Raw genomic sequence first — 25,863 nt, 5'->3', positions numbered from 1 at the left:
CTTTACCCTTTCCTCAAAAAAAAAAAAATTATATATATATATATATATATATATATATATATACACACACACACACACACACACATACACACACACACACATAAATAAAATAAAGGAGAATGAGTGTGCTGGGCATGGAGCAGGAAGGAAGCTGCAATATAACAAGGTAGGCAGCATTAGTTTTTTTTTTTTTCAGATATTTATTTTTTAGTTGTAGTTGGACACAATACCTTTATTTATTTTTATGTGATGCTGAGGATGGAACCCAGGGCCTTGCAGTTTCGAGGCAAGCGCCCTACCATTGAGCCACAACACCAGCCCCAGCATTAATTTTAATGTGTGAGATTTGAACAGACTCAAATGTCATGAATATTTAACCTGGGAGTATAGTCCTAGAACCGTCAAGCAGTTGGAACAAAGGCCCCCAGACAGGGGTGAGCCTTTTTACTTCCAGTACTGGATTGAACCCAGGGCTTTCTACCACTGAGCTACATTCCCTGCCCTTTTTATTTTTTTAGTTTGAGACAGGATTTCATTAACTTATAGAAGCTGTTCTTGATAGGACCCAAGTTCAAGAATAGCTGCCTCAGCCTCCTGAGTTGCTGGAATTAGAGGTGTGCCCCATGATGCCCTTCTTTTTATTTTGAGACAGTAAATTGCCCAGGCTGACCTAGAACTTATGATCTTTCTGCCTCAGCCTCCTTAGTAGCCAGCCTCTCTGCATTTTAAAGTCATCTTAAGTATTGGGATTCACATTTAGGCTTGCTGCCCTCTGCTGGAATTTTTTTGGAGGGGAAAACATTCCTGGGTAGATAGTTAAAACTTTAACCTTTATATAAACAGATCTTTATTCTAAACATTACTGAGTGAAGACAGGCAGAAACTGACTTTACTTTCTAATTGAAAATTTCCAGAATTCACTAAAAACATTTTGAATTATTTATTTTTTTAGATGTTGATGAACTTTTATTTTATTCATTTATTTATATGCAGTGCTGAGAATAACCCAGCGTCTCACACATGCTAAGCAAGCCCTCTACCACTGAGCCACAACCCCAGTCCCAACATTTTGAATTATTAACAAAGAGACAGAAGACCTAGTCCAGTGCTCTGCTACTTTTAGCTCTATAATTTTGGATAGACATTTCTCCTCCTCAGACTCCACGGTGTACATGTGAAATATGGGGGGATTGGACAGATTATCTGTAAAGCCTCTTCCAACTTAACATCCTTTAAAGCTGAGACTCAGCTTCTGCAGTCCATGTGAGCTATGCAAAATGAGCAAAGGTGAAAACATGTTTCATTCAGTCAAGGGTTCTAAGAGTCACCAGTACATTATAGATTGGGATTTTGATGGAGTGTTACAATGCTTAAAGGAAAGAAGCATATCTGCTGCAGTCTGGCTGGCCACAAATAACCGAGCCACCACGAAGCACTTGTAGGTTCAAAACAGCAACTCCACCAGCACTCCACACACGCTCCCCGGGAACACTCTCCTCACCACTGGGGTCCGGGGTCCGGTCCGAGCACACTCTCCCTCGGAACCCCGTGAGAACTCCACAGGAACTCCAAAGTAGCGGACAGTAAAGGTCAAATATACAATTGAATACACAGCTTAACATAACCATCATCATCTCAATGGCTCGCTGGCCTCACCTCTCAACCACTCCCTTCTGGCAATATGCCATGCGTCATCCTGGCTCAGCTGTGGCCCTCAACACATACCTATTCTGGATCAGGAGAACTTAAACTAGTGTGTGTGTGTGTGTGTGTGTGTGTGTGGGTGGGTGGGTGTGTGTGTGCTGGGGATTGAACTGAGAGCTGTACTACCATTGAGCTATATATCTCCAGTCCTTTTATTTTTCTTTTCGCGACAGAGATAAATTGACCACACTGGCTTGGAACTTGTGATCCTCCTGCCTCAGCCTCCCAGATAGTTGGGATTATAGGCATGTGCCACCATTCCCATTGAGAACCTGGTCTATAAGTTGCTGGCACATAGCATATCCACAAAACATTAGTAAAAGGAAAATGCCAGGTGTAAGGGCACACACCTGTAATCTCAGCTTCTTGGGCGGCTGAAGCAGGAGCACTGCAAGTTTGGGTAACAGTGAGACCTGTCTCAAAAAAAAAAAAAAAGAATTCAGGGGCTGGAGCTGTATATAGAGTGCTTGCTTAGCACGTGTGAGGCAATGGGTTGATCCTCAGCACCACATAAAAATAAATAAATAGAATAAAATTATTGTGAAAAAAAATTTTTTTAAACTGTTTTCTGGGGCTGTGGTTATGGTTCAGTGGTTGAGTGCTTGCCTTGCATGTGGTGAGTCTGGGTTCAAGTCTCAGCACTTCATATAAATAAATGAATAAAATAAAGGTCCATTAATAACTAAAAAAAGTTAAATTTTTTTTAATTCTTTTTTTTAAAGAGAGAGAGAGAATTTTAATATTTATTTTTTAGTTTTCGGCAGACACAACATCTTTGTTTGTATGTGGTGCTGAGGATCAAACCTGGGCCGCACGCATGCCAGGCGAGCACCCTACCACTTGAGCCACATCCCCAGCCCTTTAAATATTTTTAAAAAACTGTTTTCTGTGCTAAAATACTAGTAATACTGAGGAATTTGTACTCAGTTATAAATTACATGTTACAAATAAATAAGGTATAAGAATGTTTTGTGTTCATATAACAATTTATAACAAAATATTATCTACTCCAATAATGCCTTGGTAAAATCTTCAAAAGTAAGGTTTTTGTTTTGTTCTATTTTGTGTATGTGCTGCTAGGGATGGAACTGAGGGCCTCAAGCAAGCTAGGCAAGTGCTCAACTCGGCTGCACAAGCCTGTAATCCCAGTGGCTCAGGAGGTTGAGGAAAGAGAATCATGAGTTCAAAGCCAGCCTCAGCAAAAGTGAGGTGCTAAGAAACTCAGTGAAATCCTGTCTCTAAATAAAATACAAAATAGGGCTGGGGATGTGGCTTAATGATTGAGTGCTCCTGAGTGGAAGGGAGGAAGGGAGGGAGGGAGGAAGGGAGGGAGGAAGGAAGGAAGAAATTGGAGCCAAAGGCAGTGTCACATGCCTGTAATCCCAGCTACTAGGGAGGCTAAGACAGGAGGATCAGAAGTTTTAAACTAACCTGGAAAATTTAGCAATATCCTATCTCAAAATAAAAATACAAAGGTCTGGGGGATATAGCTCAGTGGTAGAGTGCTTCTGGCATGCATAAGCCTCTGAGTTCAATCCCCAGTACTGAAAGAAAAAAAAAATTATTTATTTCACTTTTGAGACAGGGTCTCTATGTTGCCCAGGCTGTTATCAAACTTGTGAACTCCAGTGATTCCCCAGCTTCAGCCTCCCTATATTCTGGGACTATAAGCAAGCACCTCCATGCCTGGCTAAGAAAGTTATTTATTATTGAACAGTGGGAAATCAGGTCCTGGAACTTGAAATGATTTACCTCAAACCATAAGAGGTAGAACTCAGAATAAATGCCTAAAATGAGAGTTGTGTTTAGTGAGGTGGTGTACACCTGTGAATCCAGAGATTGGGCAGGCTGAGGCAGGAGGATGACAAGTTTGAAGTTGGTAAGTTTGATCCTGTCTCAAAAAATTAAAAGGGGGCTGCTGGGCTGTAGCTCAGTGGCAGAGTCTTGCCTCTCACTAGGTTCAATCCCCAGCACCAACATAAAAATAAAATAAAGCCATGCTGTCCATCTACAACTACCCCCCCCACCAAAGGAAAAAAAAAAAAAGAAAGAAAAAGAAAATTAAAAGGGCTGAGGATATATCTCAATGGTAAAGCACCCTTGGGTTCAATCCCCTGTCCTGCAATCAATCAATCAATCAATCAATCAATAAATAAATAAGAAAGAAAAAAGAAGAGTTGTCTTTTCTTCTAGGCCCTCTTCCTAAGCCAATTACTGTTACTCACTGTAGTTCATAGGGACAGGAAGTCCTAGAAAAGACATTTATTGAATTTGTTATCTTAAGGCAAGCTTACTACTAGTATAATAAGAAAAAGAAAAAACAAAGGGAATTTGTCTGACTTTTAAGACATCCAAAGGATAGCCAGGACTCTTTGCATTCAACAAACTTCTTTAAAATAAACATTTTTTTCTTTTGCAATGCTGGAAATTGAACCCTGGGCCTAGGGCATGGTAAGCAAGTACTCTACCACTGAGCTATACCCCCAGTCCCTCTAATAAAAGCATTTTAAAAATCTGTACTTTAAGGGCTGGGGTTGTGGCTCAGTGGTAGAGCGCTTGCCTAGCATGTGTGAGGCCTTGGGTTCGATTCTCAGTACTGCATATAAATAAATAAAATAAAGGTCTATTGACAACTAAAAGAATTTTTTTTTAGTTTTAAAATATATCTTTTTCTTTCTTTTTAAAATTTATTTCTTACATACATGACAATAGTGGAGTGCATTATATTTATAATTATCCATTCACTGCTTAATTTTTTGTAACTCTGTATATAAAGTATGTTCACACCAAATTATGCCATTATACATGAGCTCTACAGAAATTTTTTAAATTTATTTTTTATTTGTAGTTGGACACAGTGTCTTTATTTTATTTATTTATTTTGATGTGGTTCTGAGGATTGAACCCAAGGCCAAAAGCATAATCTTATGCTAGGCGAGTGCTCTACTGCTGAGCCACAATCCTAGCCCATAAAAGAAATATTGAAAAAGAAAAAAAAATTAAATCTATGTATTAAAAGGCAGTTTGTTTTTTCCTTTTTACCCCTAGTAAGTACAAAATAGCATGACATTTTTTTCTAGGTAATACATTCTTTTTTTTGGTGATTGAACCCAAGTGCTCTTATGTGCTAGGCCAGTGTTCTACCACATGTCAGCCACCTTTCCTCCCATCACACCTCTACACCTCTGCTGCCACTTTTTAAATTTTATTTTGAGATAGGGTCTAAGTTGCCCAGGTTGGCCTGGAAGGTGTGATCCTCCTGTCTTAGCCTCCTGAGTAGTTGGGATTACAGGTATGGACCTCTGAGCACAGCTTTACAAATTCTTTCAAGTTCTCCTTACTGATCTGAGCAGTGTTTTGGCCACTTCCTTTTCACCAGGACCTTGTTGATGCCATGCTAACTCCACTTTGGAAGATTACCACAGAAGATTGGTTATCATCTCTGAAAATTCACATTGTCTTTCCAATGAGGTCTCATTTGGCTTGTTCTGACCTGCTTTGCATTTCCTAAAAATACAATGGTTTGGAATCCTTTCCTCCCAGTGACTCAATATAACTGAGTAGGTTGCATTTGCTCTATATTTCCACCCTGTATCACTACATCCAAGCCTTCTTTTGTAAGTTCTTTCTAATATTTCTTATAATTAATAACCAGTTTGTTAAACTCCCCCTCCCCCATTCCTTTAGACCACACAGGTAAATTTTTCTTGCAGAAAATTTAATTTTCTGGGCATGGTGGTGCATGCCTATAATCCCAGTGGCTTGGGAGGCCGAGGCAGGAGGATCACAAATTCCAGGCCAGCTTCAGCAATTTAGCAAGGCCCAATGTAACTTAGTGAGATCCTGTCTCAAAATTAAAAAAAAAAAAAAAAATTAAAAAAAGGCTGGGTTGTGGCTCAGTAGTTGAATCCTTGGGTTCAATTCCTGGTTAAAAAAAAAAAAGAAAAAAGAAAGAAAGAAAGAAAATTATGTCTTATGTCTTCAATTATCTACTTGATTCTAGTAAGTGGACTATATACTGGAGTCTGGAAAACATTTCTATTTATAACAATGTTTATTTAATAATCTTATTTATTCATACACATAAAAAGTACTCAAGGAGCCCAAAGTGGAAGTTCCCTGAGGGTTTTTCTTTCTTTGTGATTATAACTTCTTGTCATCAGCTGAGACAGTGAGGGTTTTCTTAGAGTCTCTGAATCTCAGGGTAATCTTTTCCCTTTCACTTTTCTGGCTCTTTCTTCCTTCCCCCTCTGCATGCACCCAGGACACAGAATAACCATTTTCAAGTACACAAAGTATTTGGTTTTTCCCACAAAATTAGGAAAATAGAGCCTCAATATGAGATAATATCATGGCAAAATTACAGTTAGGAAACTTAAGAGGCAAAGAATAGTCTCCTGTTAGTCTGATAGTTAAATTTGGCTGAAAGCTATCAGCCTCTTTCAGTGCCTGCCCAAGTCTTCCCACTCCCTCATCTCACCCCCTTATAATTCTTTTGTGCTAATCCCCCACTCATTGGTATGCTGGAGCCTGCTAAAGCCCATTGTGGGATTTTTAGGAATTTCATGAGCCAGCTAGACATTACCTGGGTAGCTTGAAGTCAGCAATGTTTTAATGCTGGGGATCAAACCCAGGACCTGATGCATGCTAAAAATGTGTTCTACCACTGAGTTACATCCTCAGTCTAGTGATGGTAGATGTATTTACACCAGGGAAATTAGCGAGTGGTACAAATTAGGCTTCTACACCTCACTCCCAGCTGGTTGTTTAACATTTATTATGAGGGAGATTAAAACATCTCACCCTTAATTTATTTCTTGTACATATTTCAAGTTTTTGTTTGTTTGTTTGTTTGTTTTGTTTTTCAGAGAAACTACAGACTTCAGCAGACATAGGAATGGCTCCAAAAAGCTGTCCTTTTGTAAAAAGAAATCTGCCTTTGTAAATAGCAATGCAGACAGAGGCTGTGTGTGTGTGTGGTAATGGAGACTGAAACTAAGGCCTCATGCATGCTAGAAAAGCACTAGTACCAGTGAACTTCACATCTATCTATCTATCTATCTATCTATCTATCTATCTATTCACTCATTTAGGAGTGGAGGGTACTACAGATTGAACTGAGGGGCACTCAACTACTGAGCCACATCCCCAGCCCTATTTTTAAATTTTATTTAGAGATAGGGTCTCACTGAGTTGCTTAGTGACTCACTTGTGCTGAGGTTGGCTTTGAACTTGCAATCTTCCTGACTTGCCTCCCAAACTGCTGGGATTACAGGCATGCTCCATAGCTTCCAGTTTACTTATTATTTTTATTAGAGCTTTAAGTTGGGTTCATCCCGACAAACTCATACATGCATGGAATTCAATTTCAGTCCCTAGCCCTTTTTTTAAAAAAATAAACTTTCCCTTCTTTTTTTTTTTTTTTTAATATTTATTTTTTTTTAGTTTTCGGCGGACACAACATCTTTGTTTGTATGTGGTGCTGAGGATCGAACCCGGGCCGCATGCATGCCAGGCGAGCGCGCTACCGCTTGAGCCACATCCCCAGCCCTCCCTAGCCCTTTTGAAGTTTTATTTTCTTTTGAGATAAATTGCCCAAGTGGGTTCAAATTTGTAATCCCCCTGCCTCAGTCTCTGGTATGTCGGATTATAGGTGTGTGTCTCCTCACCCTATAGACAGAAATTTTTCTGATAGCTCCCTTCTGCCTAGGAAAGATATTTTCCATAGGAAGAAGAGACTAGGGGTCTTACAACTGACCCAGAATTGGTGGCTGTTACCTGGATGACTTTGTTTGCATAAAAAAGGCATCCCTTACCCACTGTGCACCTTCTTTTTGAAACCTTCCATAGTCTGTCCCTTCCTTACCTCTAGAAGCCCAAGCCCTGATCCCTTTGTTTAGCTCTATATAAGGTTCAGGTATCTTGTCCTTGAGTCTCATACTCTATATATGGCTTCTGTGCTTATTATATACACATTAATAAATTTGTGTACCTTTTGTACAATGTCAGTTTATTCCATAGACCAAAATTCTGGAAATTTCAGAGGGGAACGTGTAAAATTGAAAACTTTCCTACAACAAAACATCATTATCCCTATCTTCACACTTGTCCATATTAGGTTATTTTTCTTAGTTTTTTTGTTTCTTTTTTTGGTCCTTGCATAAAAAGGTCTTTTTGTTCTCAGAGCCTGGTTCATTCCCTGGCTTAAAGCTGAACCCTCTCTCACAGCCAACTAAAGCCCAAGAGCTAGCCTGGCTCCTCTTGATTCAGCTCTTCATGGTAAGAAAAGGTGTTCTCCCAGCCTCTTGAATCCTAATTAATCCCCTCATTCATGGTGTTTTCTATGGTGTTTTGGTACTGGGGATTGAACCTAGGGGTGCTTTACCACTGAGTTACAACCCCAGACCTTTTAATTTTTAATTTTGAGATAGATTCTTGCTAAGTTGCTTAGGACCTCACTAAATTGCTGAGACTGGTCTCCAACTTGTGATCCTCCTGCCTCAGCCTCCAAAGTCTTTGGGATTATAGGGCACTACCACAGTGTCTGGCATGGTGTTTGTATTTGGTATTGGGGATGAAACCAAGGGCCTCTTGCATGCCAAGTACATGCTCTGCCACTGAACTACACTCACAGCTGCCCTCAAGGTTCTTTTCTAGTCCTTTTTATCTCCTGGGTTCTAAACACCCTCTGACTTCTTTACTATCTCACCCCTCATCTAGCTCAGCTCCTCTACCACTAGCACAGGTATCACTGCACATGGCTTTCATCCTTAGACTGAGGGATTTACATGCTTTAACTTATTTATTCTTCATGACAGTCTTATGAGGTAGAAGCTGTTATTACCTCCATTTTTACAGTAGAGGAAAGTGAGGCTCATGGGGTTAAATAACTATCTAAGGTCATACACTGGCCCATGCTGCCTTCAGCCCAGCCTTCTTTGGAAACACCTCCTTTTTTCTTCAGGAGGTTGGCTTCAAGGCTAGCACTTCTGAACCACTATCTCCTCTCCAAAAACATTAGTATGGAACCACTTTTACATCTACAACTTTAATTACATGTTTATTTCCCCAAAATCATCCAAATCTGGAATTGTCCCTAAACTCCTCAGTTAGGAGATGTAGCTCGGAGCTCCAACAAATGTGGATCTATTCATACAGGGCTATAAAAATAAATTTATAGCACTTTGCTATTTTGATCCTCTAGTCCATATACTTTTTTTCCTTACCCTCTGGCATATGTTGTTCCACTACAGTCAGGAATACAAGTGATTTAGAAACCCTGAAGAGTCTTCACATGTTTCTGATAGATCAAGATTTCTTTGTGTTAAATTACATAGTTCTCTGTGTTGGTAAGCTGTGGTCCCCACTGACCTTGTAAATGGATGATGTGGAACAGCCTGTAACTACAAAAATCAACTTACCATGCTCCCTCAGCAGCTCTGTTTATTTGTACAGAGCCCAAGGGACAGAGAGCCCAGCTCATATAGTGTGGAGGAAAAAACTGTGTTCAAAACAAAGAAACAATTTTTAAATTCAGGCTGCTTTTCCTCTTTATTCTGACTGAAATCACTTATAGTAAACCACAGTTGTTCCAGGGAGGAAAAAAAAAATTACCTGCAATAGAGGTCACCTAACAAGCTATGCAAGCTGTTTCCTTGGTGCTGGTTTGCTCCATTGCACTGGGGGCTTCATGGTCTACAGGCGCAAATGGCCTGGCCCCAAGCTCATTGTTATGGAGACTTGAGATGAGAAGTTTAGCTCATTGGGAAGGTAGTGATTACTTTCTTAACAAGCAACAGAATAATTCTGACCTCTAAAGGACAGGGTAAAACGTAGATGGAAAAACACTGTGGGACAGGGAAAATAAAAATTCAAATAACAATATTATAGTAAAGACTTTATTGATTCCTCAGAGATAAGAGTAAAACCTCTCAGGGCCATTACAATTGCTAGGAACTGGGAAATCTGACTTCTAGTGTGATTAGATAGCATGACCTCTGCCAGTGTCCCTAGCAATATTTTATCAGAATTTCCCCATCTTCAGGGTGAGGATTAATATTTGTTCTGAAACAGCTTGGATCCCTGGATTGAGATGGCAAAACCTGGATTTTAGCTATAGCATAACTGATTGAGTGAATTTTAGTCTCATTATTTAGAAAATGAAATATAATTTAGTATTCTATATAGCTCTCTGAAAAATAAAGATTTTCTAGAAATGCTAAGTTATATTATTTGTTTGGCACCTAGCATGTGGATGGCATTAACTATACTAGGAACTGAGGACAAGACAAAATCATTAAGGTGCTTATATTGCATTTGGGAAAGAGACACTATGTATCAAGAAAAATAAAGCCAAGTGAGAAGGATAGAGAGTCTTGAGAAGTGCTATAGTTGATATGTGGTTTGTCCATCAAGAGTTCATGTGTTGGAGGCTCTCTCCTCAGTTTAACGGTATAGAGGTGGTAGGACTTCTAAGAAGTGAAGCCTAGTGGGAAGTTCTTAGGTTATTGAGGGTGCTGCCCTCAGAAGGGAATAAGGCAGTTCTTGTGGGACCTCTGAGTTAGGTCATGCAAGCAAGCTGTTACAAAAGATTGAGCCTGGCTTTCTGTCTGGTAATGTGTTCTCCCCTTCTTGCTCACACCCCTGCCATGATGCCATCTGCCTTTAGCCTTCACTGGAGACCAAGCCAGTGGAGCCATCCCATCTTGGACTTTCAGCTTCCAAAACTGTGAGCTAAATAAATCTCCCTTCTTTCTTTATTTAAAAAAACAAAATTTGTAGTTGTGGATGGATACAATGCTTCTATTTTATTTGTTTATATTTATGTGGTGCTGAGGATCAAACCCAGTGCCTCACGTATGCTAGGCAAGCACTCTGCTGCTGAGCTACAGCCCCAGTCCAAATCTCTCTTCTTTATAATGTTACCCAGTCATATGTATTTTGTTACAGTAATAGAAGACTAAGATAGAAGATATCTCTGATTTGAAGGAAGAAGTGAATAATTTAGATGTCAGGAGAAGAGCATTCTAGACAGAAGGAATGTATGGAGCAGTATGTGGGAAGGAAAAAAATAATTAGAAGGCAAGGCCAGAGTGAAAAATGGAGCCCATAATTGTGTTGGTCCTTACAGACACCGTAAATATTTTGGGTATTTGTCTGAAACTGGAAGCCACTGGAAGGTTCTAAGAAAACTCATGACAAGATTAGACTTTTATTTTAACAGGGCAACTCTGGTCTCTGTACTTAGAATAGAGTATAGGGAGACAAGGGTAGAAACAGCTAAGTGGCTACTACAATAATCTGAGCAGGATCACAGAGTGGTAGCAATGGAGGTAATTAGTGGCCAGATTCTGGATAGAAATTTCTGATGGATTGGATGGGGGTTATGAGAAAAAGAAGAGTCAGGAATGACCATGAGGGCTGGGGTTGTGGCTCAGTGGTGGAGTGCTTGAGTAGCGTATGTGAGGCACTGGGTTGGATCCTCAGCACCAAATAAATAAATAAATAAATAAAGTTATTAAAAAAAAGAATGACAATGGTTTGATCCTGAGCAACTGGAATCTATAAGCAGATATTTACTTAGATGAGGAGCACTTGGGAAAAACAGGTTTAAGGGTGGTGAGGAGCAAGGAGGGTTTGTTTTGTTAAGTTTGAGATAACTCTTAGACCTACAAGTAGAGGTCTGAGGCAGGAAATTAATCAGTATTCACAAGGATATCAGGATGGGAAGGGACCCAAACTTCCAACCCAGATATTTAAGCTTCTATATTAGAAAATCCAGTCAGGGCAGGCCAAGATAATAGCCCAAGAGTAGAAAAGGCCAGGAAACCCAAAATAAAGTCACCCTGAAGAAATGAAAAATCTAGGCTGGTGATACAGTTTAAAATAAGGCCCCAAGTATTGCCTTGGGACCACAGATTGTAGTCCATCAGGACATAGACATTTAAGTATGTGTGCAAGTTTGACCTTAAGAATTCTCTGTGGGGCTGGGGATGTGGCTCAAGTGGTAGCGCCTAGCATGCATGAAGCACTGGGTTCAATTCTCGGCACCACATTAAAAACAAAATAAAGATATTGTGTCCACCTAAAACTAAAAAATAAATATATATATAAAAAAGAATTCTCGGGCTGGGGATGTGGCTCAAGCGGTAGCGCGCTCGCCTGGCATGCGTGCGGCCCGGGTTCGATCCTCAGCACCACATACCAACAAAGATGTTGTGTCCTCCGAAAACTGAAAAAATAAATATTTAAATTCTCTCTCTCTCTCTCTCTCTCTCTCTTTAAAAAAAAATAAATAAAATAAAAATAAAAAAGAATTCTCTGTGATATACTAAGAAATAAAGCTAGGCACAGTTGCTCATGCCTGTAATCCCAGCAGCTGGGAGGCTGAGGCAGGAGGATCACAAGTTTGAAGTCTGCCTCAGCAACTTTGGGAAATCCTGTCTCAAAAGAAAAAAAAATTAAGGGCTTGGGATATAGCTCAGTGCTAAAGTATGGCACTCTATGTTCCCAACACAAAGTTCCAAACATCTCACAGTGTTCTGGGTAATAGAAGCATCTTTTGTTCTAATGAGGTGATTTTTGTTGGGCTCTTGGACAGTTTCAAGATAGAAGCTTGTCATCAGAAAGATCAGTTCATGATTAGAGGCTTGGAAATTTTAACTCCATTCCCCATCCTCCAAGGAGGGAGAGGCACTGTAGGTTGAGTTAAGAGTTGATCAGACTTATATGATTAAAATCTCCTTGAAAATTCCTTAAGAGCTCCAGGGTAGTAAAGAAGAGCACATCCCCTTGTCAGGAGGGTGGCATACCTCAACACCATGGGAACAGGGAAATTCTTGCACTCAAGACCCTTTTACACCTTGCCCTATGCATCTCTTCATTTGACTATTCATTTGTATCCTTTATAATAAATCAATAAACACAAGTGTTTCTCTGAGTTCTGTGAGCCATTATAGCAAATTTCTAAACTTGAGGAGGGAGCTGGTACCTTAGTGGTAGAGCACTTGCCTAGCATGTGTGAGGCCCTGGATTCAATCCCCAGTACATGCAAACCAAATCTGTGGAGGGGGTTGTGGGAGCCTCTGATTTGTAGTCAAGTCAGACAGAAGTGTACCCGCCCAATACTGTGACTGACATCTGAAGTTGGGGGCAGTCTTATGGGCCTGAGCCCTTACTTGCAAGGTCTGTGCTAACTTTGGTGACTAGTGTCAAAACTGAATTAAGACTGGTGTGGTGGTACACACCTGTAATCTCAGCAGCTCAGGAGGCTGAGGCAGGAGATTGTGAATTCAAAGCCAACCTCAGCAACTCAGTGAGGCCCTGAGCAACTCAGTGAGACCCTGTCTCTAAACAAAACATTAAAAAATAGGCTGGGGATGTGGCTAAGTGGTTAAGGGTCCCTGGGTTCAATCCCCAGTACCAAACAAACAACACAACAACAAAAAACCCTGAATTAAATTATAAGACATTCAGGTTTGTGATTGCAGATAACTGAGAATTGCCTGGTACAGGGGAAGAAAACCCATACGTTTTGTATCAGAATTGTATTGAGTTAAGAAAGCAGTTTCCTGCTGTATGTTTTGGGGTTGGAACACAACCGGTTTTCCTCACTCCACAGCCCAATTTTGAACGTATAAACTCCTTCTAAACTTTTGGACAGTTTGTAGGTAATCCTAATAAGAGGAGGAACAAACATTGAGAGGGATTCATTGTGTAGAAATTTATACCTTGTTAGACTAAGAGTATTTTTATGGAAGCTTCATTATGTAGGAAAGGTTAAATCATTGGCCTCGCCAGGTACAATGGTACACATCTGTAATCCTAGCAACTATGGAGGCTGAGACAAGAGGATGGTGTATTTGGAGGCAGGCTTTAACAAATTAGCATGATCCTGTCTCCTGTCTCAAAACAAAAAGAAAAGGGCTGAGGATGTTGATCAGTGAACCTCTCTGTTCAATCTTCAGTACCAAAACAAACAAACAAACAAACAAAAAGATCATTCTGGAGATTCCAGAGATTTTAGGGGGTCTGTGCCATGAAACAGAAACAAAGACCAAATACATGTTTCACAATATCCTAAGACCTCTCTTTCTTTTTCTTTTCTGATGTTTTCTTCTAAGCACTTCCAGCTACTTCCTATAAATTCTGATATGATATATTTTCATTTTAATTCAATTAAAAATTTCCCTTTTGATATCTTTTTTGGCTCATGGGCTATTTTGAAGTCTTCTTAATTTCCAAATCCTTAGGGTTTTCCCAGATTTCTGTTACTGATTTATAACCTTATTCCATGTGGTCAGAGAATGTAGTTTGCTGATTTCAATTCTTTTAATATTGGGTATTGTTTTATGTACTAATATATGGTCTACTCTAGAGAATGTCCTGTGTGTACACTAACAAACAATAAATTCTGAAGTCATCAGTCAGAGGGCCTGACATTAATTAGGTCAAGTTTGTTGGTAGTGTTGTTCTAACCTTCTAGATCCCTGCTGATTTTGTATTTATTCGGTCCACTATTGAGAGTGGAGTATTGAGTCCCAATTATTATTATATTATTGACTTGTCTATTGAGTCCCAATTATTATTATATTATTGACTTGTCTATTTCTCCCTTCAATTGTCAGTTTTTGTTTCATGCATTTTAGAGCTCCTACATGTTAGTATTTTTATATTTTCCTGATGAATTGATCCTTTTATTTTTATTAAATATTTCTCTTTGTTTCTAGTAGTCTTTTTTAGGTGGTAAGGAGTCTTCAGAGATTTTGTCTTATATTAATATAGCCACCACAGCTCTCTCATGGTTGCTATTTCTATGAAATACCTTATTCTGTTCTTTTACTATTAATTTATTTGTACCATTGAACCTAAAATGTATCTTGTAGATATCTTGCTTTTCATCCAGTCACAGTTTCTTTATTTAGGGTGTTTAGGCCATTCATAATTAATGTAATTCTTGATGGGAATGAATTTACATTTTCTATTTTGGCATTTGTTTTTCTATAAGTTCCCTGTCTTTTTTGTTCCTCTCTTCCTCCTTTACTGAAAACTTTTATGTTAAATATTATTTTGTTTTATTGTTTTGAAACAAGGTCTCCCTATGATGCCCAGACTGGCCTCAAACTTTTGATCCTTCTGCTTCAGCCTCCCAAGTTGTTGGGATACAGGTGTGTGCCAACACTCCCATCTTTGTTTAGTATTCCTTATTATGCCATTAATTCTTATATTATTTGTTAGTTTTTTTGAGATATGGTCTATGTTGCCCAGGCTGACCTTGAATTCCTGGGCTCAAGAGATCCTTCTGCCTCAGCCTCCAGACTGACTACAGGTGCATACCACCATGCCTGTCTTCCTTTGTTTCTTTCTTTTCTTTTGTCCTAAGGATTGAATCCTGAGGTCCTTTACCATTGAGCTACATTCCCAGTCAAGTAAAGATATAGACATGGACCCCCCCCTCCTCTCTATACACACACACACACACACACATATATACATACATATATTTTTCCATATGTATCCATATACATCTCTTTCTCACTGGGGATTTAACCCAGTGGGTACTTTATCACTGAGTTACATCCCCAGCTCTTTTTATTCTTTGAGACAGGATTTCACTAAATTGCCCAGGTGCCCTACCCTTAAACTAAATTTTTTCTCTCTCTCTCTCTCTGGTACTGGGGGTTGAACCCAGGGGTACTTTACCACTGAGATACATCCCCAGCCCTTTTTTTAGAGACAGGGTCTCACTGAGTTGCCTAGAGCCTCTCCATTGCTGAAGCTAGCTTTGAACTTGTGATCCTCCTGTCTCAGTCTCAAGAGCCACTGAGATTACAGGCATGGGCAACTGTGCCCGGCCCCAGCCCTTTTTATTTTTTTGACATAATACCTTTATTTTATTTATTTATTTTTATGTGGTGCTGAGGATTGAACCCAGGGTCTTGCACATGCTAGGCGAGTGCTCTACCGCTGAGCCACAACCCCAGCCCCAGCCCTGTTTATTTTTATTTTGAGACAGGATCTTACTAAGTTGCTGAGGCTGCCCTCAAACTTGGGGATCCTCCTGGATCAGCCTCCTGAGTCACTGGGATTATTGGAATGTGCCACCTTGCCTGGCCTTTGATTCTTTAAATGTGAATTTAGTTTTTGATCATATTTATAATTGTTTCTTTGCCTTTGCTTGCTAAATCCAGCTTTGGACACTCAATTTCTGTTGATTGTTGCCTTTCCTGAGAATGGATAATATTTTCCCATCTCTTTGCATATTTTATTGAAAACTGGATAGTTTAGATAATATAGACATTCTGTACTCTGATTTCCTCTCTCAAGAGTGTGCTTTGGTCAGTGGGTTTCTTTGTTTAGTAACTTGCCTGAGCTAAATCTATGAAATCTCTTTCCTCTGAAGTGTGTGTCTGGTGATATCTCTGCTCAGTTTCTTTTTCTTAAAAATGGCTAAATTCCAGCCAGATGTGGTGGTATGTGCCTGTAATCCCAGCTACTCCAGAGGCTTAGGCAGGAAGTCCAAGTTTGGGGACAGTCTCAGCAACTTAGCAAGACTGTGTCTCAAAATAAAAAGAGTGGAGATATAGCTCAACGGTAGAGCACCCCTGGGTTCAATCCCTACAACTGCAAAATAAATTTTTTAATTTTTTTTTAATAATTTTAAAATTATTTTCCTAGAGGTCACCTCTCCCTGAATAGCCTAAAAGTCAACTGATGGGACAAAAATTGTGCTGTGTTTGGATCTGAAATGTTTCCCAAAAGCTCATGTGTTGAAAACTTGGTTCCCAATGCAGCAGTATTCAGGGTGGGGCTTTGGGGATTGGACCAAGAGGATTCTCACCTCATCAATAGATTAATCCATTGATGGATTTATAGTTATTGAGAAGTGGTGGAAACTTTAGGTGAGGCCTAGTTGGAGGAAGTAGGTCCTTGGAGGTATAAAGATTTCTTTGCATAGGCATGGTTGAAGCATGGACAGCCATGTCAAAATATGATTGGACATAAAAGGCATGATCTAATGCTAATAGACTGGGTGGGGAAACCCAGCAAGACATGTCTGCTTCAACATTTTTCTTGGCTTCTCTGTGTAGCATTCCTCTTTCCAGGGCATGGGGCAGGATCCCTTGAAGGGTGTATTTTGTTCCTAGATCCTTTATTTCTGCTTCTAGCTGCCAAGAGGTAAGCAGTTTTGCTTCAACGCATGCTCCCAACTTTATGCTGTGCCTTATCACAGATCCAGAAACAACAGAGCCAAGTGACCATGCCTGCAACCATGAGCCAAAATAAATCCTTCCTTCTTTAATTTCGTCCTTTGATTTCTCTCAAGTATTTTGTCACAGTGACAGAAAATAGACTAACACAAATACCTCAAGCCAATAGGGCTTTCATTCCATGATTATGATTTTTTTGTGTGGGATGGGGAACACAGTTCAAAGTTCAGGCCATCTTCAGTTCTGTCTGGGCATATTATTACTTTCTGTTGGACCCTTTCCCATCTGCTTTATGGCGGCAGCCCCAGAGTCAGCCGAAAGTATGTGGAAATCTCATGTTCTCTGGTCTCCACTGTGCATGTACATAACCACACCTAGGAATATGCTTTTCCAGCCACAACTGGAGTTAGAACAATAGCCTTCCCCTACTCCAAATCAGCGAAGTCCTCTTGGATAGTAGCTGAAAAGCTGATCCTCACAATATCCCTGCCCTGCCCCGCAACCTCTAGGAAAAATCTCTATGCTAAAGGGAAGGCTGGGAATGGGAGCATCCCCAGGCAAGGATGCCACAGATTCCCACTATTATTATGATGTTCAGCAATTATTCAGGCATAAATATACTTCAGATTATTATATGTCTTTGATTCATTTTCACAGTGCTAGAAATGGTTGTTTGTCCACTTTTTTCCAGCTTGGTAGTTGCTTTTTCAGGAAGATATCCACCTCCTCAGTGTTCCACAGTTGGAAGTTTCACCCTCCTCAATAAATACTTGATAAATAAGTGGACTGGGGCTGGGGCTGTAGCTCAGCAGCAGAGCGCTTGCTTAGCATGTGTGAGGCACAGGGTTTAAACCTCAGCACCACATAAAAATAAACAAATAAAATAAAGGCATTCTGTTCATCTACAACTACAAAATAATAATAATAATAATAATAATAATAATAATAATAATAATAAGTGAACTATCCCCTTGTAATTTGTCTTCTGTCTCTACCAAGCTACTGAAACTGTCCTATCAAAAATTACCAGTTACTGCCTAGGCATTAAAACAGGCTCCAAGACAGGCCTGGATTGAATTCTAGCTCTGTCAGCAACTGTGTTATTTGGCAAAGGCATTATCTTCTCCAAGTCTTGGTTCTGCTCTTCTGTTAAATGGGAAAATAATACTTATGGTGTTATTGTGATATAATTATATGTATTGTTTTGATTGTCATTCATGTTTCTTGGCTCATAATCCCTCCCAAGGCAGACCACAGAAACTAGAATTTCTTTCCCAAGGCGGGTTCTTTCCTAAGAACTCTAATCTCCCTCGCCACTATACTTTTCAGTCTTGGAGCTATCCCTATAGAAATTCTCTGATTTGCCTTGTCCAACAGTAGGTTATAAGATCCTCCTCATTCCAGAGGGATCCTGCCCCATGCCCTGGAAAGAGGAATGCTAAACAGAGAGGCTAAGAAAAATGCTGAAGCAGACAGGTCTTGCTGGGTTTCCCCACCCAGTCTATTAGCATTAGATTATGCCCTTTATGTCCAAACATATTTTTTAAATACTTATTTTTTAGTTGTAGTTGGCCACAAAGGTATTGTACCTTTATTTATTTGTTTGTTTGTTTGTTTATTTATTTATTTACATGGTGCTGAGGATCGAGCCCAGGGCCTCACACACACTAGGCTAGAGCTCTACTGCTGAGCTACAACCCCAGCCCCACCAATCATATTTTGACACGGTTATCCATGCTTTAACCATGCCTATGCAAAGAAGTCTCCATAAAAACCCAAAAGGCAGGGTTCAAGAGCTCCCTGATAGCTAAATACATGAAGGTTCCTGGAGGAATGCATTTCTTCATCTGTATCCTTTGTAATATCCTTTATAATAAACCAGTAATTTGTGTTTCCCTGAGTTCTGTGAGCCATTCAAGCAAATTCATCAAACCTAAGAAGGTTATGGGAATCCTGATTTATAGTGGATCAGTCAGAAGCCCAGGTTAAACAATATGAGGCTTGTGATTGACATCTACAGTGGGGTTGGGGGAAGGGGGGGTATCTGGGACTAAACTTTTAACATGAAGGATCAGATACTATCTCCAGGTAGATAGTGTCAGAAATAAATTAGATTAGAGGACACCCAGCTGATGTCACGGTGAAACTGACTCCTTACTTCCTCAGGGGGAGAAATCCCCTCATCTTTTGAGGTTATGGAAGTCTTCTGTGTTGTTGGGGTATGACAGCACAGGGGAAAAGATACTTTGTGTGTGTGTGTGTGTGTGTGTGTGTGTGCTGGGGACTGAACCCAGAGGTGCTTTACCACTGAGCTATATCTTCAGCCCTTTTTATTTTTTATTCTGAGATAGACTCTTACTAAATTGCTTAGGACTTTGCTAAGTTGCTAAGGCTGGCTTTGAACTTGCAATCCTCCTGCCTCAGCTTCTGGAGTGGCTAGAATTACAGGCATGTGCCGCAGTCTGGCTGGGCACAAAATAACCGAGCCACCACAAAGCCTTGTAGATTCAAACAGCAACTCTTTATTCCGGAACTCTCACTGACACTCTACCCACACTTCCCGTGAACACCCTGCCTCCACTCGGCTCAGTGCACCAATCCTCTCAGAACCCCATGAGAACTCCAAAGGAGCGGGCGCCTGAGGCAGCAGGATACGCCCTAATCCCAGCAGGATACGCCCTAATCCTGGAGCCGCCCTATTACCAGCAGGATCCACCCTAAACCCCAGAGCCACCCTAATCCCTGAGCAGGGTCACCTTTCAACCCAAAATGCCATGCGTCATTCCTACTTGGCTATGGCTCTCAGCAGGCATGCATCACTATACCTGGCCATTTTGGTTTTTCTCATGACCCAGCTATTGTAAGACAGGAGCAGTGGCACACTCCTGTAATCTCAGCAACCCAGGAGACTGAGGCAAGAGGATTACAAGTTTCAGGCTAATTTGGACAATTTAGTGAGACCCTGTCTCAAAAGAAAAAAGAAAGTTGAAGGGCTGAGGAGTATAGCTCAGGGGTAAAGCACCCCTGGGTTCAATTCCCAATACCAAGAAAGAAAGAAAGGTAGGTAGGTTGGTTGGTTTGAGTAAGCATCTGGTTGGAGGCTTCAGAGTCCTTTTCCTACTTAGTATTTGTCAGGAGGACTGAGTTCCTCCTCAGACTGAGTCTGAGACACCTCTCTTATCATTACACAGAGGAGACATAATTGGTGGGAATGTAGGGAAAAGATCATGAGAACCTTTTGAGATTTTATCTATTATACAGAACTATAAGGTATTATTATGTCTTATTATGGTGTTCTCTGGGAACTTTAGAAAAATCCCCTCTCTGGGAAATTTTGGTCATAACAGAATTTCTAAAAATAGAGAAGCTACTCAAGTTAGTCCCTCCAACTTCCTTTTTCCCTGGATATATATATATTTTTTAAATTTTAATATTTATTTATTAGTTTTCGGCAGACACAACATCTTTGTTGGTATGTGGTGCTGAGGATCGAACCCGGGCCGCACGCATGCCAGGTGAGCGCGCTACCGCTTGAGCCACATCCCCAGCCCTCCCTGGATATTTTAACTATTATAATAGTTGTCTTCTGAAAGACCAGAACCAGTGTTGTAAATCCTTTTTAATCACAAGATTTCATATTTTTAAGTATATCTTCTAAGAATTGAAGTTCATGATCCTCCAAATCAAAAGTTAAACATCAATTTGGTGCTTAAAGATGGAGAAGACAGACCATAACCAAACAGAATGTGTGGAATTCAAAATGAAAATATTGTGGTAAGGCGGTTTGGAGCCCCATTTAGGGTCTTGCTAACAATTCAATTCTTTTTGCAAGCAGTGCATGTTTAAAAACAGAATTTAAAATTACTTTTTATGTTCTCTTAAATTTCTTCCTCATCCTCCTTCCTTTAATTAGCCATGAGCCATTTATTATTCATTATTGTTACTTGTTCTTCCACATATCAGACTGCCAGCTATTTAAAGATAGGTGTGGTGCTGGGGATGTGGCTCAAGCGGTATGCTCGCCTGGCATGCGTGTGGCCCGGGTTCGATCCTCAGCACCACGTACAAACAAAGATGTTGTGTCCGCCAATAACTAAAAAATAAAAAATATTAAAAATAGTCTCTCTCTCTTTAAAAAAAAATAAAGATAGGTGTGGTACCTCTATATATCCCCCTTGATGCCTGGCACTGTTCCTTGACATCAGCTCTAGTCAACAATTATGTCCTTTCCACTGCCTTACTCAGAAGCCTTCAATGTTTCTCTACTGTCCCTAAAAATGAGTGATGCCCAGATTTTGTCTGACTACATGTGCTTAGTAATATACAACTTCTCTCTCTTATATATAAACTGGTGCATCTATATATGCAGATATTTGCATATATAATTTATTTTAAAATTGCATATAATTATGCTTACATTTTATATAAATTATTGTTATTTTTATTTATATGCGGTGCTGGGACTTGAACCTAGGCCTGCCACATGGTAGGTAAGTTATATACCACTGAGCTACATCCTCAGTTCCTACTTTATGTAAAGTATAAGCATCTATCAAAATAGAAAGTTTCAGAGAATAACCTAATAATGTTTAAATAGAATTTGTAATATTTTTTTCTCTGCACTTTCTGCACATCCCAGTCCGGAGACCACTGGTCCATATGATAAAATTCAGGTTCTATGAAAGCATAGTCTTTAAACTCAGGTCTAGATCTCATAAATAAAAATAACAATAATTTATATAAAATATAAGCATAATGATATGCAAATTTAAATAGTACAGACAGTGTAAAAAGGCTCAATTTCCAGATTCTGAATTACCAAATGTTCCCTCTCTGGAAAATGATCTGCTTGAAAATGGCTTGCACTAGGTTGGTTTTTCATCCTCCTCTTGGCCATTGCCCTTATCCTTCACAACAGAAAGGTATCCCCCAGCCATCCTGAACTGTATATGTGCTCTGTTCCCAAGCAAAGGGATCATTTGAGTCATCTGAGAATGCATCATGCCTGAGGGAGAATCTCTTGACATCAAAGAGAAACAATGACAGGACAGTACCTTATTTCATCCACTTGACAAATTCATGGCAAGCCTCTGTGCCTGTCACAGAATTAGAATTAGAAGTCACAGGAGAGAAAGTGAAAGGTCTTACAGTTCATATACATATGTATTTTTTAACTGAAAAAAATAAGGCTAAACTTTTTCTGACAGAAAATAATTCTATTTGACTAATTGGTTTGGCCATGGGGACTGGAACCAATTAAATAAGATTTTCTACAAAAGTATAAATTAGACCAGTGGCTCTAAGCATTTGATGAAAATATATGTAAAATACTTATCTAATATATAATACACCAGAAATTTCTTTTTTTATACCAGAAATGACATCATTTGCATCTATCTCAAGTTATAGTGACCACTGCCTTCAACTAACATTAATGAGGTTATAACCCAGACTCTTGACCACCTTATCTCCTGTTAGTTCCATCAGGCTTTACCCAAACCACTCTCATGCTCCTTGGCACTCTTCTAGGCCTATACCTTTGTATGTGTTCATGCCAGTTCCTCCATTGTAAGTACCCTTCCCTCCCATCTCAGTGTGTTGAAATCCTACCTAATATCTGCTTAGTCTGAGGAACTAATTAAGCATGGAGGATGCAAAATGAACATAATAGCCTTGGTTCCTTTTGCATAGAACTTAATCGTCTAGTATGGGAGATAGATAAATAGTGATTATATGATACTGTAAAAGTTTGTGATGGGGAACCATGAGGTGTTGCCCACTCATAGCAGGGGTACCCTCCATACACTTGAGGGGTCAAAGGCTTCTTCTCAGAGAAAGTGGTCAGAAGGCCAAAACCCTTTGAGAAACCTAACTTTTTTCAGGGAGAAGAATGGAGTGATGTAATGTGAGCACACAAAAATTAATTGAATCAACATTGTTAGGACAGTTTTTCTGTGGAGTCAGTTTTTTTTTTTTTTTCTTTTTTTTAAGAGATGAGGGCTGTCCTCAAACTGCTCAGCTCAGCCTCCCAAGTAGCTGGGAATAACAAGTATGTATCACTGTGGCCAGCTTTCGAGTCACCATTTCATCCATGAGGGACACTAACATTATCATCATCATCATCATCATCATCATCATTCCTTTTGCAGTGGTACGGACTGTACACTAACTCAACTGTAGGTCCATAGAGAAACTTTTCCCACATTCAAAAAATCTGTTTCAGGCTTTTCTGAGAATAGTTATATACTCTTAAAAGTCTAATTATAAAACAAATTGAAAGTCAAGGAAGAGGTCATCTCTAAAAATATTTTCCCTTGCTTTTTGCCAAACACAAATATTTGAGCTCAACTGCTGGGAGAATGGATACTTTTTTTATATTGGGCTCACCAGAAATAGAACTTTGATGTCTGTGAGCAAAATGACAGGTTGTTTGTGTTATGTCTCTGCTCTGAGGGTGAGGCACCTTCTAAATAGTTAATAAAATAAAGAGAACCAGACAAGAGAAAATATTCTGTATGAAGGAACTTCTTTGTGCCACATAAGAGGAGGAGATTGGGAGGGCTCAAGGAATCTCACTGCTTCACCTTTGTTCCCAGCACTGTCCTCAGCCAAAGGTCCTAAAAGTACCTTGGCTGAGAGATGCTCAATTCTCTACTTTGATGCCAACATGTGCTGTACTATTTGTTATCAAGTTATTTATTTCAGTGAAAGACTCTCTACAAATACATTATAAGGAAGGTATGTGGCATCAGCCATTAAATATTTTCTATACTGGGCACAATTTGGAACCTAATACCTCTTTGTTCATTCAGAATAGGAAAAAAACAAACAAACAAATAAACAAAAAATATCCTGAGGTCGTGGCAAGGAGATTTAAAGTTCAAAGCCAGCTTAGGCAACTAAGTAAGACCCTGTCTCAAAAATAAAAAAAGACTGGGAATTTAGCTCAGTGGTAGAGCTCTCCTGGGCTCAATGTCCACTAATGGAAAAAACAAAAAACAAAAAACAAATCCTCAGTCTTCCAGTTCTCTGATACTGTACATCCATTCATTGCCACAGTGGATTTTCATTCCTGATTTCTTAGTTGTCTGAACATCTTCTTTAAGCACCCCTATATAGGATTAATATTTTATCTGTGATCCCTATGGAAATAGAATCAGACAGTTATCATCCAAAAAGGGCTTAGTTATTGAAGTACCAAAGGTATTGTCTATGTACCTTATAAAACACTGCCTTTGGGCTGGGATTGTGGCTCAGCGGTAGAGCGCTTGCCTAGCACGCGTGGGACGCGGGTTCAAACCTCAGCACCACATTAAAATAAAGGCATTGTGCTGTGTCCATCTACACCTAGAAAAAAAAAATATATATATATATATATATGTATATATATATAAACACTGCCTTTATATGGAAGTCAAATGACATGAACCCCAAGGACTATACAACCAGTGAGGATCCAGTTGTCTACGTTGTTGACAAATTCACTTCATCTCTTAGGAAAACCAATACAAATTCATTCCAACACACAAAAAACTCAGTTTTGTTAGAAAGTAACTATTAAACTCTATAGGAGCAGAATCATTTGATAATATGTTTCTATTACAAATGCTTCTGTCAGTGATAACATATTTTCCCAGATGGGTGGGCCAACTCTAATCTAATCAAAAATTCTGCTTTCTACTATTTCTAAGAATTTTCTGATTATGATCTTTAAAAAAATTGCAACAATGTTGAATGCAGGCTTATGTTGGAAGTATGTATATAAATGTGTTCGCAAATGGGTTTAGACCTTTGTGTAGAAAAGGGTCTGCAGTATCCTAAATAGAAAAATCTTCAAGTAAATTAGAACTGACTTAAAAGTTTGAAAATGGTAGCTTGGCTTAGTGATCTTATATCAAACACCGCCGAGGTCACATTTCAACACCTCCCAACTCCCAGATTAATTTTATTTCTGTCACCCTCTTCACCTTTGAAATTCCTTCCATTTTGCAAAATTAGTTCCATTCAATACAATAAGTACAACATGACTTCTGTCCTTGGCACACACTCCCCTGTGTGCAAACATAGAATACATAGTTTTCAGCCTTGTGCCTGAGGGACAGGTGGGTGTAGAGAAATGAATTATGTTTCTTGGCCTCCCAAAGCCCCAGGCTTTCCTAAAAGACCACCAATAGAATAAATGGCGGTTCATGTAGGCTGAGGGCTCCTCAATACCCAGACAAGGCCATTTTGTAGTAAGGGTCATATACTCTCTTTTTAAATAAAGCAGAATGCATGTGAATACTACCTTGCTGCCAGAGCCTTTCCTGGGCAAAAAGCCTGGCTTTCAACTGCAACCCCATCTTCTTCGCCGCAGGGACCTGCAGTGTCGCGGCATGTCCAGCAGATGACGCTGCAGCTGAATTTTCGCGAATTGTTCTCTACGCCCGCAGAAGAGTCTGGAAAAAACAAATTTTTTTTAAGCATTCTAATTTTCAACATATATTGTCTTGCTTATCGTTTCTGGGGCCCTGTTTAATTGTATTAGTCGAATTGCATTTTAAGTCTTTTTTAATCACTGATTACGCAATCTTAAATACATGTTTTGTTGTTGTTGTTTTTATGTTGCACTCTTCCAAAAACTCTTTGCTAACTTTTCAAATATCATTAATTGTCACATGGGCAACATTCTGCAAAGTTAGCAAGCTGGATGAAGAAAGATAGTTTCTAAACAGACCAGCAAGGCGTGGCTGGAACAAGCTCGCGAAACTACTGCGGAAATGGCCTTTGTGGCTGGCGGGGCGGTGGCCGCGGCTTCCCCCAAGACAGCGCCGCCTGCTGGTGAAAAGGGACAAAGAGCTCAGAGCTCGCCAGAGGCGCCGGGCGGCTTCGGGTAGGGCGTGGACTTCGCACTTTCGCAGTATCGCCCCGCAGTCGGGATGTTGGGTGTTACACCCCCTCACCAACAGAG

General features: G+C 39.8%; 1 long non-coding RNA gene across 1 annotated transcript; it reads right to left on the bottom strand.

Annotated features, from left to right (window-relative positions):
• Positions 1 to 5,572: 5,572 nt before the first annotated feature.
• Positions 5,573 to 25,676, bottom strand: LOC125616660. The gene is made up of 4 exons (XR_007347395.1): positions 25,201 to 25,676; positions 24,132 to 24,260; positions 21,968 to 22,009; positions 5,573 to 5,628 (listed from the first exon to the last, which is right to left on the bottom strand). It is a non-coding gene; the product is annotated as an uncharacterized LOC125616660 (long non-coding RNA).
• Positions 25,677 to 25,863: the final 187 nt, after the last annotated feature.

Source organism: Marmota marmota, unplaced genomic scaffold (assembly GCF_001458135.2).
Source record: "Marmota marmota marmota unplaced genomic scaffold, marMar, whole genome shotgun sequence".
Lineage (NCBI taxonomy): Eukaryota > Metazoa > Chordata > Mammalia > Rodentia > Sciuridae > Marmota > Marmota marmota.
The sequence above is the reverse complement of the archived record's forward strand: the minus strand, read 5'-3'. Positions and strand labels throughout refer to the sequence as shown.